The sequence below is a fragment of the Phyllopteryx taeniolatus genome, chromosome 7 (assembly GCF_024500385.1).
Source record: "Phyllopteryx taeniolatus isolate TA_2022b chromosome 7, UOR_Ptae_1.2, whole genome shotgun sequence".
In the NCBI taxonomy this organism is placed as follows: domain Eukaryota; kingdom Metazoa; phylum Chordata; class Actinopteri; order Syngnathiformes; family Syngnathidae; genus Phyllopteryx; species Phyllopteryx taeniolatus.
The window spans coordinates 1780193-1793761 of NC_084508.1; the positions used below are offsets into that span (position 1 = coordinate 1780193).

The window sequence follows — 13569 nt, forward strand, 5'->3', positions numbered from 1 at the left end:
ATTAAGGTATTGTGGACTGACAAAAGAAACTAAGGTGCGAGGAAAGAGTGATGATGCATTAGGATGTGGGGAAGGCACAATGTGGGTTTGCAGCAGCATGCCGCATGAAAGACCAAACATAGCAGAATGATTTTGAGAGCGTGCCACATGAAGGGCATACAGAAACCAAACAGTCATGCTGTAGGTGGTGCAATTAGCAGAAGTAGTGGCAATCGTATGTAACCAAAGAAGCTCGTCATAGTTGTCGCATCTCGTAAAGTACAAAATTGTGTCAACTGTCAAAGTGGGAGCATCAATACACAATTCAACACACATTTTCATCACAATTATTAGAGTTGACGCTGAACCACCGAGGAAGGGTTTTAGTCCTCGTCTTTCTTCTGTTCTTCTGCTGAGTTTACGGTCATCCGTCGTAGAAGGTGAAGGAAGTGGAGGAGTCGGGACCATAGGAGGCATTGGGACCTTCTTGCAGTGTGACCCGTGAACCCACGTAGCTCTTTCAGCAACTTCCACTGCAGTGTGGGTCACAAGGAAGACTTGGAAAGGCCCCAGACAGCGCTGATGTCGCCACATTTTCCGCCAGAAGTTTTTAATCAGCTTTAGGAGTGCTGATTGGACTTGTTTCCTGAAATTGATTAGTCGATAATGTGCAATACCTGTACGATATGTATGCCCATCGGCAGATCTGGCTTTGGTAAACCCGAAACCCCCCCAAAAAAAAAATCTCAAAAAAAGGATAGAGGGCACACAAATCCTCATATACACCTAATTTAATTGACTTTCCAGTATTTATTTGCGGGTGGTACCTATCATCTGTTCTGAGATCAAATTGAAATCTGTCAGAAAGCTTTCAAAGGATTGTAATAAGTTTCTGAGAATAATTTTGGTTAATTGTGCTACTACCACTCACTTCAATTCTTACGTAAACATGTCTACCATAGCTAGACAGTATTTTGTAAGTGCATTGATCGTTTCATTTCATTATATACATTATCAGTATTGCGTCAATATGGTCCAACCCAATACCCATTATCAACTATACTAACATAATTATTTGTATATTATCATTATCTTTAAGACTGATAATCAAAACATTACAAAATGTAAATACTATACATAAAAAAAAATACTCTAGACCACATTACAAAAATTTGGGCTAAGTTAAAATGTGTCTTTGCTGACTGTATGCCGGTATCAGCTAAGAATTTCAGTAAGGGCCCTGTGTTCCTTTTTCAAACTGTAGTCTACAAATCTTGTAATTTGTAATATTTATACTGCATCTGGAAAGCCACCATATCATACCATGTTGAACTAATGACAAATGTGCACAATTTAGTTTATATCGCTTCATATGTCAATCCAAATAGGTGAATGTTCCATAATGAGTTCGAAATTATCGACATTAAATGTTTGTAGAATAATCATCATTTGTATCACTGTAATAATGCCAATATCGGTGCTGTGATTACAGCCTGTTGAATTGGCTCTAAGTGAATCTATGAATTCAGATTTTGTGGCAATCAATTATGTGTCAAACATAATATTGCAACATGTGATGCGACTTGTGCTGCTAAGCACAAAAATAAAACAATCCACTGCCTTTGTTCTCCAAAGCACAAACCAAGACAAAACCAAAAACAAACCAACAAAACAAAAAGAAGAGAAGAAATAAAAAACAAATGACTCCAGACATCACCCCCCACCTCCATTCTGAAAAAGTGACACATCCCACCCATGTTCACTTTAGCAAAATACAAAAACAAAAAAAAAACATTCTCGACAACTAAAAAGCGGTTAATACCGGACGGAATTTGACCCAAGGGGTATCCACTCCAATATTGGACAAATATCGTCAATAGCATCCATGCGAAGTGGATGCTGGCAGTGTTGGTGGATGGGCAGTTTAAGTTCAATTGAATTGGTGGATAGTTCCTAATTAACCCTATATTTGCTGTTAGCCCAAACGGTGGGATTTGACTTTGGACTTGGGAAATGTCCAGGTAGCGGAAGAGAACATTGCACATGAAGTTCAATTCGTAAGAAGGACGCAATGCAAAGCTCGTATACATGTTGGGAAAAATCTGTGTTCTTTGAGTTCAACAAAAAACGTGCCCAATTAGCCGTGTGGCGACAGATAAACAAAAGGCTTACATTCTTGTAATCGCGCTGAGGTTTGCTTCGCCAGAGAAATATGCAGATAAGACACACAGCTGCGCAAAAACACACAGACAACACAACATTAATAAATACGCACACAGCTGCGCATAAGTCATGACTGCAGGCTGCAGCATATAACGATCCTTTTAAAAATTCAATATCTGTTTGATGTTGAATTTGTTAAAATTGTACTATGTTTGACTTGGAATGCACACTGATAATTATCCCAATCTAATAACGTAATCCGATCAATATTATTATTTTGTCTGAACGTTGAGTTGCACTATTCTAAGATTTGGAGCAGTTTCCTTTTCTCCTTTTTTTCCCCAATGGAATCTATCCTGCTATCAGTAGGTGACTCCCGTTCAGGTTTCTCGGCCTCATTCTCACTACTTCATAAAAACAAAACAAAACTCTTGCACAGCGTTACACTAGTTAATCACCAATCCTCCTCCAAAAAAAAAAAAACATTTTTCCACAACTCATTTTCCCCTGCAGCAACAGCTCGCAATGCATTACTGAAGTAGTAACACACACACACAGATACTTACAATAGCCATAGTGAACAACAGATCTTCCTGTAATCAGTCCAATAACGCACTTTCACCAAACACTTGGCCAAGATTCCAGCCTTCGTCTCTCTTACATCACACATAAACATACACGCACCAACACATCAGTAATCAGCAGACTGCACAGTCACTCACACCAAGTCGTTTTAGTGCATAACTTGAACACACGTCTTGTCAGTCAGATAGTCTTGTCTTCAGTCTCAAATACCTTTAAAGCTTTTGTCGTCATTTTAATTGGTATAAATCCCTTGGTGTTACATTTACAATTTATAAAAGGTGCTATATTAATACATTTGCTTTGATCGTTTGACAGCATTTGAAACAAATATTGTTTCAAACAAAACTGTTCAGTCTGTGAGTGCAAACAAATCGTGGTTCTGAAGTCAGTGTTGTGAATTGCGCATTTTCACAAAACCGATATTCTCACCCGTCACAGTAGGGAGGTAACATTTTGCTTTTCGCATTTGTGTTAATTTATTTATATTAGTGGAATTAACCCTGAGTTTAACCATAATTTTTATTTATCTCGTAACAAAAAAATACGAAACTTTTGTTTATTTAAAATTTTCAATCATCTATTAAAAATATGCATTTTTAATTATTTTTCCCAGACCAAATATCCACCAGTGAATAGTTTCTCGAAACTTTGAAATATTACAAATCATCTTACATTTCGGGTGATTCCTCTATCACCTTAGGTCTCATCTACACGGGGAATAGATCCTCAGATAATTACAAGTAATAAGTACATTTCAGATATTTCAATATTCAATTTATCTTTGTTATCCATCCATCCATCCATCCATTTTCCAAACTGCTTATCCTCAGTAGGGTCGCGGGCGTGCTGGAGCCTATGCCAGCTATCTTCGGGCAAGAGGTGGGGTACACCCTGAACTGGTCGCCAGCCAATCGCAGTATCTTTGTTATCCCTTTTCTTTTGTTGTCATGACAACAACCAAAATAATTCTGTCAATTTGGACTGGATTTGGAGAGGGGGAGGACATATTTCTAATTCGAAGGGATCGATCAATTATACTTCATAGTTGCATACATTAACGTGTATTAAGCATGTGTCATGTACTGTCCTGCAGTTCGGATATTGGAGCCTGGTGGGTGCTTCTCCGTCTTCTCTCTCTCTCGCTCTCTCTCTCTCTCCCCTCCCCTCCCCTCTTTGTTTGCAGCACCTGTCTTCAATCAGCCTCATCACCACCAGTGCATATAAGCCTGCCTGTTCACGAAGATCCTCGCCAAAGTATTGCAGACTCTCCTAGCGGTACCACGGCCCACGGCCCACCTTACTCAAGTAAGCCACTTAACTCCTCGTTCCCTTGTTAACTCTTGTGTCTCCTCGTTCTCAGTGCTCCCCTGTGTTCCTGACCCACGTCATTCCTGCCACCAAGGCAGCCGCCTGTTCTGTCCACTGCCTGCCACCTGTCCACGCCGCCGCCTGCCAACACGTCCAGGACCACCTCCATAACCTTTCCTCAATAAACTGCTCAATAAACTGTTCATCATTTTACATCTGCCTCCGCCTGCTGCTGAGTCCAGCTCCTCTCTATTCGTTACAGAGTACTTTGGCCAATCATGGACCCGGCAACCCCAGAGGCAATCATGAACGCACTCACCCTCCAAGGCACCCACATAGGGAAACAAGAACAGACTCTCGAAGAACTCATGGAATCCCTACACTCCCTCACACAACAAGTGTCACTCCTTCCCTTGAAGATGCAATCCAAACTTCCTACTGTAAGTACTGCTTCCGAGCAACTCCGCCTCCCGTACAAAGAACCTCATGTCCTGCCGCCCGAGCCCTACTAGGTGCATTTAGCCAGTTTATTCTTAATTCCTCACTCGTATTCAATCTCCAACCGTACAGTTATCCCACCGAACATTCCAAAGTAGCATATGTCACTAACCTCCTCCGTGGCAAAGCAGCTAAATGGTCCACTTAATTACATTCCTCCCCAGACCTCCTTTCATTCGATTCCTTTTCCTCCGAACTCCGTAAGGTTTTCGATCACCCCGTTCAGGGCAAAGAAGCCACCCGTCGTTTCCTCACACTCACTCAGTCCGTAGCAGAGTATTCCATCGACTTCCGTATTGTATTCGGGCATCGGGGAGCGATGATGGTCCGCGAGCTGTTTGTTGCGTGCGGCGTACCAGGTCAATGCCGCACGGACATCATTCCATACAGCCTGGATCCGCTGGATATGATCTTTGACTGCGGAGACTGCCACTGCCCGCTCCTTCTCCTTGAACAATGGCGGTTGGTAACCATAGCAAGCCATAAATGGGGACATACTGGTAGCGGAACTGGTGAGGGAGTTGTGGGCGTACTAAATCCATGGGAGGAATGAGCTCAAGGAGGAGGGGTTCCGTGCGGCAACACAACGGAGGGCTGATTCCAGGGATTGGTTTGCCCGGTCCGTCTGGCCGTAGGTCTGCGGATGATATCCCGATGACAAGCTGGCTGCTGCGCCCACCGCTTTACAGAATTCCTTCCACACCAGGGATGAGAACTGAGGACCTCTGTCAGAGACAATATCGATGGGAATACCATGGAGTCTAAAGACATGCTGGACAAGAAGGTCAGTAGTTTCAAAGGCGGATGGTAGCTTGGGGAGAGGTATGTAATGGACAGATATGGAAAAACGATCGACAATGGTGAGAATGACAGAGTTACCTTCAGAAGGAGGTAGACCGGTAACAAAGTCCAGAGCAATATGGGACCAAGGGCGGCTAGGGATAGGGAATGGACGCAGCAGCCCAGACTTCCCTCGGGCACAGACGGAGCAGGCTTGTACGAACTCCGAGGTGTCTTGAACAAGGCTGGGCCACCAGAAATGCTGCCGGATGAACTGAATGGTGCGGGTGATGCCAGGATGACAGGTGAGTTTGGAGGTATGAGCCCACTGAAAAACGTCAGCGCGTGCGGAATCTGGTACGACAGGCTGTTTGGAGGCCCAGTCTTGGGATCCAGGTGAGTTTTTTGGGCCTCCTTACCCCCAGTTCGATTTGCCAAGTGGCAGCACCAACGAAGCACGAGGAAGGAAGAATGGGCTGGTGGGGGCTGAGTAAAGTCGAGACAAGGGATCAGGTTTGCCGTGTTTGGAGCCAGGACGGAAGGAGAGATTGAAATTAAACCTGCTCAAGAAGAGAGCCCAGCGAGCTTGTCGGGGGTTAAGGTGTTTGGCGGAACGGAGGTAAGCGAGATTCTTGTGGTCGGTCCAAATGATAAATGGTTGTTCAGTCCCCTCCAACCAGTGCCTCCACTCTTACAAGGCCCATATAATGGCCAGTAGCTCTTGGTTGCTGACATCGTAGTTCCTCTCGGCAGGGGAGAGACGACGGGAAAAAAAGGCACAGGGGTGCCGTTTCTGGGTCGTGGGGTCCCGCTGCGAGAGGATAGCACCTGCCCCCGTGTCCGAGGCGTCAACCTCGACCACGAACTGGAGGGAGGGGTCGGGGTGGCGAAGAATGGGCGCACTGGTGAGCAGCCCTGAGTCGGTTGAATGCTTGGGATGCTGCCAGGGTCCAACGAAAGAGGGAGCTGGCGGATGTGAGGCTAGTGAGAGGAATAACGACCTTGCTGTAATCACGGATAAACCGACGGTAGAAATTGGTGAAACCAAGGAAACGTAGTTCTTTGCGAGTGGTGGGAGTGGGCCAGTTAACGACAGGCAGGGTCGGGTTGCAGTTGACCTTTAGAGATGACGTAGCCCAGGAAGTGTACGGAGGAGAGGTGGAATTCGCACTTTTACATGGAGGCGGTGTTCTTCGGGGGAGCGGGAGAAAATGAGGATTTCATCAAGGTATACAAATACGAACCGGTTGAGCATGTCACGGAGGATGTCAGTAATAAATGTATGAAATACTGCAGGGGCGTTGGTTAAACCGAATGGCATGACCAGATATTCGAAGTGTCCGAGAGGGGTATTGAAGGCGGTCTTCCATTCGTCCCCCTTTCGGATACGGATGAGGTGGTAGGCCTTCCGTAGATCCAATTTGGTGAATACCTGGGCGTCACATAGGGGTTCAAACGAGGGGTTCGATGAGGGGAAGCGGAGATTTATTCTTCACGGTGATATCATAGAGACCACGGAAGTCACTACATGGGCGGAGAGTGGTGTCTTTCTTTGCAACAAAAAAGAAGCCGGCCCTAACTGGAGAAGAGGAAGGTCGAATGAGTCCGGAAGCCAGAGAGTCATGGATATAGTCCTCCATAGCACTCTCCTCAGGTCGGGAAAGGTTGTAGAGATGGCTGGAGGGAAGAGGGGTCCCCGGCAGCAGATTAATAGCATAGTCATACGGGCGGTGGGGGGGTAGAGAAATGGCCAAGGGCCTCATGTACAAAAAGTGCATACGCACAAAAACGTGGCGTCCGTTCTTTTCTACAGCAAAGTTCCGATGTATCAAGAGTGACATGAGCGTGGAAATGTGCGGTGCCTCGAAACGAAACGACCGCCAGCAGTACGTCCTGCAACCACGAGTTTAATAAAGTGAATCTAAGGGTCACTATTAGCTAGTATACAATCTGTATCGTTAAAAAGGAGCACAGCGTTGCTTTATTTGTTAGAAACAGGTCAGGGCAAAGACAAACTCGTTCAATCTGTTTTCTGAGGGTTTGCTACACTAATCTGAGTTGGTTCTCTGACTTTAGTGGTTTGGAAATATCTTTAACTTCGGACACACACAGACACAGTCCCATTGTTTTTGTCCAATTTATTTCTACTTCTACAGACAAAGGTTAAATGCAATCAAAAGGAAAATGGAAGAAAATCAAACAGCAAACAGCACGGGATGACACAGGATGGATCTGGCTGCCTAACGGAAACCATGAATAAGTACTTTTAATGGGCCAAGGGTGAGACTCGTGAGACTTCCCTTCTCGTAACTATTAACCCCTTTGAGGCACCACTTTGTGTACTTTGGTAAATAACAAGGTTGACTCACATTTCGAAGACTGAAATGACGGTGAGGCTGCTGCGTCGGTGGGGTGGGGTGTGTGTGTGAGCTGTGGAGGCGAACTTGCACCTTGTGTCCGTTGTCAAAGCAGCAAAAGTCACGAATCAGCGCCTCCATGACAGCGAATAAATTACACTTTGACAAGTATCGTTATCATGAAGGACAGACGGAGGATAAGTTCGGAGAAAGACGGGACACCATGCTAGTTGCTAAACTAGTGTGCTGCAAAATTGCAAAACACCAAAATGAGTGATTGGGTGGTACAGTACACTTGTCACGTAGGTCTGGCTGGAACCGTGAAGGTGCTAGAACAGAGAATAGCCAAATTTGAAGAGCAAATTAGTACTGGTCTGTAGAGGAAAATACTGAACTACACGATGCGAGAGATGAATTAGTAGGTAACTTCCGCCGTGTCACTTCAGAAAATGGGTCTATAAATTTAAAAGTACAGTAACATAATCAGTATTTATAATACAAGATACATTTTATTATTCCTACAAATGAGAATTTTGCATCATTTCAACAGCAATAGTGGATACAGGAAATACAAAAAAAGCAGGCAAGAGAAGACATTTGGCTGCAAATGTGTCTGCCATTCCAAGGTTGATGCAATAAATACATTAAAATAACAAGTATTGAAGAAATAATTTAATAAGAATTATAGAGTAATGATTATGTTGTGAAATTGAGCAGTATACAGAATTAATTTTATCCTATTAAATAATATACGGCGGCACAGTGAGCGGCTTATTAGCACATCTGCCTCACAGTTCTGAGCCTCGCCTGTGGCAAATCCCGGCCTCGCCTGTGTGGAGTTTACATGTTCTCCCAGTGCCTGCGTGGGTCCAGTTTTCTCCCACATCCCAAAAACATGTGTGATAGGTTGATTGAAGACTCTAAATTGCCCGCACGGTCGAACGCCTTTTCCAAATCCACAAAACACATGTAGACTGGTTGGGCGAACTCCCATGCACCCTCGAGGACCCTGCCAAGGGTGTAGAGCTGGTCCACTGTTCCATGGCCAGGACGAAAACCACACTGCTCCTCCTGAATCTGAGATTCAACTTCCCGACGGACCCTCCTCTCCAGCACCCCTGAATAGACCTTACCAGGGAGGCTGAGGAGTGTGATCCCCCTGTAGTTGGAACACACCCTCCGGTCCCCCTTCTTAAAATGGAGGCCCCCACCCGAGTCTGCCAATCCAGAGGCACTGTCCCCAATGTCCATGCGATGTTGCAGAGGCGTGTCAACCAGGACAGCCCTACAACATCCAGAGCTTTGAGGAACTCCGGGCAAATCTCATCCACCCACGGGGCCTTGCCACCAAGGAGCTTTTTAACCACCTCGGTGACCTCAACCCCAGATATAGGAGAGCCCGCCTCAGAGAACCCAGACTCTGCTCCCTCATGGGAAGGCGTGTCGATGGAATTGAGGAGGTCTTTGAAGTATTCTCCCCACCGGCTCACAACGTCCCGGGTCGAGGTCAGCAGCGCCCCATCCCTACTATACACAGTGTTGATGGTGCACTGCTTCCCCCTCGTGAGACGCCGGATGATGGACCAGAATTTCCTCGAAGCTGTCCGGAAGTCTTTTTCCATGGCCTCACCGAACTCCTCCCATGCCCGGGTTTTTGCTTCAGCGACCACCAAAGCTGCATTCCGCTTGGCCAGCCGGTACCCATCAGCTTCCTCAGGAGTCCCACAGGCCAAAAAGGCCCGATAGGACTCCTTCTTCAGCTTGACGGCATCCCTCACCGTTGGTGTCCACCAAAAGGTGCGGGGATTGCCGCCATGACAGGCACCAACCACCTTACGACCACAGCTCCGGTCGGCCGCCTCAGCAATGGAGGCACGGAACATGGTCCACTCGGATTCGATGTCCCCCGCCTGCACCGGAACATGGGCAAAGTTCTGTCGGAGGTGGGAGTTGAAACTCCTTCTGACAGGGGATTCCGCCAGACATTCCCAGCAGACCCTCACATACGTTTGGGCTTGCCACGTCGGACCGGCATCTTCCCCACCATCGGAGCCAACTCATCACCAGGTGGTGATCAGTTGACAGCTCCGCCCCTCTCTTTACCCGAGTGTCCAAGACATGCGGCCGCAAGTCCGATGACACGACCACAAAGTCGATCATCGAACTGCGACCTAGGGTGTCCTGGTGCCAAGTGCACGTGTGGACACCCATATGCTTGAACATGGTGTTCGTTATGGACAATCCGTGATGAGCACAGAAGTCCAATAACAAAATACCGCTCGGGTTCTGATCGGGGGGCCGTTGAAGTCACCCAGCAGAACGATGGAGTCCCCAGCGGGAGCGCTCTCCAGCACCCCCTCCAAGAACTCCAAAAAGGGTGGGTACTCTGAACTGCTGTTTAGTGCATAGGCACAACCAACAGTCAGGACCCGTCCCCCCTCCTGCTTCGTTCGGGCTGGTCCATGGGAAATCGAGCAGCTCGTGAAGAATGCCCAAGAGACCCAACCAGATCGCAAGATTGGACCCCCTGACCGGCTATTCGTACCTGACTCAGCACAATCTGACGTCCATCAGTGGGCCCATAATACTAATCTCCCCTTTCAGCCCGGACAATCCAATTCATGCAACACTTCTGGTGGCCCAGGCTGGCAAAAGACACCTGTGAGTTTGTCCTCGCCTGCTCCATCTGTGCCCGAGGTAAAGCCTCCCATCAACCCCCAGCTGGCCTGTTGCGTCCTTTACCCATACTGAGCTGCCCCTGGTCCCACATTTCCATGGACTTCGTCACCGGCCTACCCTCCTCTGAAGGTAACACCATCATCCTCACCATCATAGATCGTTTTTCCAAGTGTGTCCATTATGTACCCCTTCCCAAGTTGCCCTCTGCTTTTGAAACCCCTAACCTCCTAGTCCTCCACATATTCAGACTTCATGGCAGTCAATGGACATAGTCTCAGACCGTGGTCCACAGTTCTCCTCCCAAGCCTGGAAGGAGATCTGCAAGGCGGTGGATCCAGCAGCCAGTCTGTCTTCTGGCTACTATCCCCAATCCAATGGGCAGAAGGAGCGGGCAAACCAAAGCCTGGAATCTGCTCTTCGCTGCGTTGCCGGTCGCAATCCCGCCTCCTGAAGCAACGCCCTCACCAGCTCCGCCACAGGTATGTCTCCATTTATGGCCTGTTATGATTTCCAACCTCCTTTGCTCAAGGAACAGGAGCATACGGTGTCGGTTCCCGCGGTGAGGGAGCACCTTTGACGTGTCCAGTCCATATGGAAGGACGTCAGGGCAGCCTTAACCCAGTCCGCTGAGAGAAATAAACGGCTCCCAGACCTTTGTCACTCCCCTACGCCTGAGTACAAGGTGGGTCCAACGGCCGCGTGGCCCCTACGCGGCACCTATGCATCACTTGATGTGCACACATCACAAATTGTTGCTGTGCGTAGAATGCCGCGGAGATCATCTCTTGTGATTGGTACGTTTTAGTCACATGCTGTGATCGCCTTCTTGATCGATTTCGATAATTAAATGTATCATCTGGTCATCTACGTCCATTTGTTCTAGCAGACACTGTTCCACGGTCGACACTGTTGTTGCTTTGTTCCTTGTTCTGGAAAGGCCAAAAAATGCAGCGGAAACTCCACCCTGTGGTGCCCTAGCCAATACCAGCCGTAGCGACACCCACGACTTGGAGGAGAACTGCGGGACATTTTCAAAACTGCGCCTGTGGGTTGCGCTCGAGTATAAAGGCACTGTACGCGGGATAGCCGCAGTGATGTCAGCGCGGTCACCGCCCGCACGAGTATAAAGAAGCCTTGAGGCTTTACGCCCCTGGTAGGGTCACCCGGGCTTACAGGTCCTAGGTGTGGGACCAAACAAAGCACGGCTCAGAAACGCCCTATGATGAATAAAATTAATTGACTTTTTTTTCCCCTCACCCGGAAATGGGTCACCGGGGCCTCCCTCTGGAGCCAGGCAGGCAGGTGATGCTTGCACCCATGGGGCCTGGCTGTGCACAGCTCAAAGCAGGAATGTGGCTACCCTTTCCCATGGGCTCTCCAACAGAGGAGAGCTGACAGTAAATACTGTAATAGAACAAAAATAGGAACGCATAAACTGTGGCTCTTGTGAGACAAAGCTTAAATCAATCCAAAATGTTTTACATACAAGAAAATGAAATATGTTATTAAAAAAAATAGTTTTCAATTCATCATGTATACCTGTACAATCTTCTTCTACGATATTTTGCAGTTCTAACATACTGGAGGGGAACTTGTAAATCTCTTTTTTCAATCAAATAAAAAGTCCTCTGCAAAAATAGTTTTTTTTTTACATTCTTTAAAAGTAAATGAGTAAATACGTTTGAAATATTCATGGTCAATCACTGGCCTTGAGAATAAGTGTATGTGTGTGCATGTGCATGCGTCTGTGTGTACTTTGCATATAAACAACAAGTCTTCCCAAATTCTCAAACACTCAACATTACCTTCAGTAGTGACCTTTAGTGACCAAAGACGAGCAGTATAACATTATATTCAATTTCATTGCGCTAGTTTCTGCCATAATAAAGGCAGCAAATAGCTCAAACTGTTCAGGGCGGAGGGTTGGCGTGATGGGGTGCTGTGGATGGGGAAGGTACATAAAAGCGGAGATATTGGTTGCCGGTGAGTCTGTGCCATGCCAATGTTTAAGTGTTGGTTGTAGGGATGTAATTATAAACACATGTCATATTAAAGGGTCTCCAGAGGACCTGTGTGTTGAGGATAAAAGTCTTGAAAGACTGAGAGGAACTAATGTTAAATAGTAAATTTCGGACAGCTCAACCAGGACAAAACCAAGGTTTTAGTTGTCGGTCCTGAAGGCAAGAGTTAGAAACTTTTGCCAAAACCACAATATTTTAAACACTCACAATGTGTTAAAAACCTGGGTGTCATATTTTACTCTGAGCTTACTTTTATTCCACACGTTAAGTTTGTAACTAAAGATAGGCTTTGACCATCTTAAGAGTGTTGCCAGAGTCCGCCCGTTTCTCTCTCATGCTAACGGGGTAGCTGATGTATGCTTTTATCGCCTTTCATTTGGAAAACTGCCATGCCCTGCTCTCTGGTCTTCCGAAAAGGAACATATCCACTCTAGAACTACTCCAGAACTCAGCAGCTTGTTTACTGATGAGGGCTCGAGCACATTACACCTGTTTTAAGATCACTGTAGTGGCTCCCTGTGTGTTTCAGGGTCGATTTTAATGTTCTTTTGTGTCTGAATGGTCTTGGGCCATCATATCTATCAGCTATGCTTTTATCTAATCTACCCTTGCAGGCCCTGAGGTCCTCTTGCACTGGCCATTTAATTATTTCCATGGAGCAATTCAGCAATTGTAGCCCACGCTTCTGGAACAGCCTGGCAGAATTTTACCATTTGATTGCTTAACAGTAGGTAGTCAGCAGACCATGGTGTAGGTTTCTTCATAAGTACAACAAAAGTACGAAAGTCATGCAATAACCAAGGCTAACCAAGGCAATTAAGATGTTGTCTGCCGCAGACCAGGAGTGCATGAGCGGGGGCTCAGGTGTTTTCTATGGCGCGTAGAGTGTTGTCTATGTGGGTGATGTCAATCGTTTGAGCCCCTTCAAATTGAATTTGGTTGAGCGTTTCAGGATCAACTTCGAATTTGTATTGTCCGAAAATTTTGAAATCTCGATTTCGCTGTCATAATTGTCAGCTGGCAGGTGGTAAAGGCCAACATCCTCAATATTCAAAATGGCATCTTTGGGGACGTCGAGCCACATGGTTTGATTTGGCAGGGCGAGTCTCATTGCGGTGTCGTGGTGGTCGTAACTCAGAGTTGCGCTTAGTGCTGGTGTGTTGACGAGCTATTTGGTACCAACAATTTCCGCATGAGTA

General features: G+C 46.5%; 1 long non-coding RNA gene across 7 annotated transcripts in view; it reads left to right on the plus strand.

Annotated features, from left to right (window-relative positions):
• Positions 1-3611: 3611 nt before the first annotated feature.
• Positions 3612-13569, plus strand: part of LOC133481332 (uncharacterized) — a 33124-nt gene continuing 23166 nt past the window's right edge. Inside the window, exons 1-6 of one of the 7 annotated variants that reach the window (XR_009789525.1) lie at positions 3624-4032; positions 4298-4475; positions 4739-5618; positions 10275-10478; positions 10597-11031; positions 11233-11986. This is a non-coding gene — a long non-coding RNA (uncharacterized LOC133481332). Of the gene's footprint in view, positions 4033-4297; positions 4476-4738; positions 5619-10274; positions 10479-10596; positions 11032-11232; positions 11987-13569 lie in introns of those variants that run through there. The other 6 variants (XR_009789520.1, XR_009789521.1, XR_009789524.1 and 3 more) reach the window with 6 other exon arrangements.